General features: G+C 40.1%; 1 long non-coding RNA gene across 1 annotated transcript; it reads right to left on the bottom strand.

Moving 5' to 3' along the window:
* Positions 1-2,616: 2,616 nt before the first annotated feature.
* Positions 2,617-3,424, bottom strand: LOC121395239. The gene is made up of 2 exons (XR_005962359.1): positions 3,184-3,424; positions 2,617-2,845 (listed from the first exon to the last, which is right to left on the bottom strand). It is a non-coding gene; the product is annotated as an uncharacterized LOC121395239 (long non-coding RNA).
* Positions 3,425-3,763: the final 339 nt, after the last annotated feature.

The following is a 3,763-nucleotide window of genomic DNA, read 5'->3' as shown; positions in this document are numbered from 1 at the left end:
TTATTTACATTTTCTGCTTGTAGTTTGTGCTTGGTGATGTGTTTCCTGTGTCATTCACAGCATGGGATTTTAAATCATTTTTATTCATTATATTGTGAATGTGCTATGCACAGTTAAGATGCAATGATTTTTATTCAAGTGAAAAGAAAGATGAAGCCTTGTTGACTTCCCTTCATATTTTATTTAGGAGTTTGATAGGAATATATAAGTAGCTATACCATGAAATATAAATAAATTCAGAGGATTATTACTGAAAAATTACATATCAGTGATATATTTAACCTACAGTGATCTGGAACATAAAATCTATCTGAATGTGAACATCTGTTTGGAAAATTGTAAGAACTTGGGTTGCAATGAATTGGCTTCAAGACAACTCACCTGTTTCTACTAGCTGGATTAGTTTTTTTGTCCTACTTCAGTTCTTGTTTGCAGGAACATCAGTTGTGCTTTCTTGTATGGTGCCATGTGTTGAAAAGACATCTTGAAGCAGTAGGAGGGAACACTGTAGAAAAGATTTGCAGGATATGAGATTGTTGCGGAGACTCATAAAATGATTTGATGCTGATTAGAAAAACAGATCCTGAGTACCGTGTGTGTTTGTGTGATATTGTAATTACATTTGGAATTTCTAACAATATCCTGCAGTACTCTTTTTTTCAGAATTAACCAAAGCAATGTGTTTTTATTTTTATTAACAATGATTTTATACCTCTCCCTGCATGTTCCAGATGAAGCTTCTTCTTTTAAAAATGTCACTTACAATAAATAGAATCATGTAAAAATGTGGACTCACCATGGGGCCTATTTACTTAGTTCGAGTGAAGGAATAGAAGAAAAAAAAAATCGAATTTCGAATGTTTTTTTGGCTACATCGACCATCGAATGGGCTACTTCGACCTTTGACTACGACTTCGAATCGAACGATTCAAACTAAAAATCGTTCGACTATTCGATAGTTGAAGTACTGTCTCTTTAAGGAAAAACTTCGACCCCCTAGTTCGCCACCTAAAAGCTACCGAAGTCAATGTTAGCCTATGGGGAATGTCCCCAGCTTTCTAATGTTTTTTTGGTCGAACAAAAATCAGTTAATAGTGCTACTCCAGCAGAATTCTGCACTGAAATCCATTTCTCAAAAGCGCAAACAGATTTTTTTATATTCAATTTTGAAATCTGACATGGGGCTAGACATATTGTCATTTTCCCAGCTGCCCCAAGTCATGTGACTTGTGCTCTGATAAACTTCAATCACTCTTTACTGCTGTACTGCAAGTTGGAGTGATATCACCCCCTCCCTTTTCCCCCCCTCAGCAGCCATACAAAAGAACAAGGGGAAGGTAACCAGATAACAGCTCCCTAACACAAGATAACAGCTGCCTGGTAGATCTAACACTCAATCAATAGTAAAAACCCATGTCTCACTGAGACACATTCAGTTACATTGAGAAGGAAAAACAGCAGCCGGCCAGAAAGCATTTCTCTCCTAAAGTGCAGGCACAAGTCACATGACCAGGGGCAGCTGGGAAATTGACAAAATGTCTAGCCCCATGTCAGATTTCAAAATTGAATATAAAAAAATCTATTTGCTCTTTTGAGAAATGGATTTCAGTGCAGAATTCTGCTGGAGTAGCACTATTAACTGATGCGTTTTGAAAAAAACATGTTTTCCGATGACAGCATCCCTTTAAATTTTAAAAAAAAATATCAAAAATATTAATACATTATTTGATATTTAGGGTCTGTGACATTTATGCAAACTTTTATGTCATGGTTGACTATCATACCAGGCTTTCCAAGAAAGCCTACAAAAGCTTTGCTAAGGTAGAAGGTCTATATAATGCTGCCATGCATAGATACCCTGGCCATTGCTGCACACTCAGTGACTCATAGACCAAAAGTTTCTAGCTAGCAAATATATCGGAAAGGTTGCTTGAGTACTGAGCCATGCATACCCTTCAAAAAGTATAATTGGGAGAGCAATCATCAGGCAGCACTTTGCTGCAAAATCCTTTATCTATCACATGGTTCTCAAGGACCCTTTATCAAGTATGACTGCTTTGCACACTATCCTTTTTAAAGCTAGTGTAATGCAAGTTACGGTTTTAGCACATGGGCAGATTCTGGGAAATGTAGTCGCCTGGCGACTAATCGCCTCTTCTGCAGGGCGACAATCGCCCCCGAACTGCCTTCCACCTGCTATAGTGAGAAAACGCCAGCGCAAATGCACTTGCAGCGCTTTGATTTCCGAAGTTGCCTCTCGAGGAAACTTCGTGCCACTAGTGCATTGGCGCTGGTGTTTTCTCATTATAGCAGGGGGAAAGGCAGTTCGGGGAGATTGTTGCCATGCGACTAAATCTCCCCGAATCTACCCATGTGCTAGCTCCCTAAAAGTTGACAAGCTAAAGAGGTGTAAGGCACCGCAGCTCTGTCATGGAGCTTGCGGCCGCCTCCCCCTCAGCCTATTTAAGTTTGCACAGGTGCAGTAACGATGCGCAGTTATACTTACTCCATCTGGAAGTAAGGCTGGTGTCTCTCATGCTCCAAGATCTTCATGTCAAGAATCATCTTGCCTGCAGTCTCCTGATCCCAGTCTTTCTACCTTTTCTCAGCCTTGCCTCATCAGTTTCCTGGCCTGCTCCAGCACCTCACTTGAACCGGCATCTTCAAACTTTTGCTCGATCCGTTGCTAGACAGATCTACCCTAGCAACCACAGATTCCGCCTCCTCATTTCAGTAACCAACTTCCAGCTTCAGTCTCCAGGCCATTGCTAACAGTTTCCTCTTCACCAACAATTCTTCCCCGGCAACATCCATAGCAACGGTCCGCATGGCAATCCCTCTTTACCTGCGTGAGTTATAATAAGCTTATATTTACGACTACATTGTTGTTGCTGCAAAGACTGTTATTTCACCCCTGCTTGATATCCATATCAAAGACTGTGTATTGAATCTTTACTTGCACCTTGCCTGTGTCTACATCAAGTCTGTGCTCATTACTTCATGCTTGCATCCAGCCAAGACTGTGCCCATTAACCCTTGTCTGCAGCTTGCCTGTGTCTACATCAAGACTGTGCTCATTAACCTTTGATCTATTGCCTATTTCTGTTAACGGGGGTACGGATGGTTACTCCTCAATCCAAGACTTTCATGCTTGTTCCAGTTACCGTGTGTACTGCTACTTACCTTGAGTATTAATTTGCTCTCACTCTATGTACAGTCAAGTTTCCTTTCCTAAAAGAGGACTTATTCAAGGTCATATCTGCTCCTCTGATTTCCTGTGGGAAGAAAACTCTTTTTTCAAAGACTGTTTAACTTTCTAAGGACTTTCCTAACACAGTATACTCTCCTAGAAGCTCCTGCTTATTTCCAGAACTGCTGCGGGTTTTCCTTCTTGGGATGTGCAGGGATTGTCCTTCTGTGAGACCTGAAAATAAAGAGTTTAATTGAATTCATCATGGTGTTCTTATTGCTGCACAATACAGGGTTCAACTAACACATTCAATTCCTAACAAGAGGGGACTTTGAGCAAACATGTGCAAGGGGGGAGTACTTTATAGCACATTATAGGATATAAAACTATGAAGTCCTGCAACAATGCTTGAACATGAGTTACCTAGGTAAGTTTTGTTTTTGTGCATTAATCTACTTTAATGACTTTGATATCATTGGTCAGTAGCTTTATGGGCAATGTATCCTTGATATATTGATAATGTTTGAGTGAAGAGAATTATTTGTCTTTGTTGGAATTTTGTGAGCACACCCT

Source organism: Xenopus laevis, chromosome 6S (assembly GCF_017654675.1).
Source record: "Xenopus laevis strain J_2021 chromosome 6S, Xenopus_laevis_v10.1, whole genome shotgun sequence".
NCBI lineage: Eukaryota > Metazoa > Chordata > Amphibia > Anura > Pipidae > Xenopus > Xenopus laevis.
Note: the sequence above shows the minus strand (reverse complement) of the source record. Positions and strands in the feature narration are given on the sequence as shown.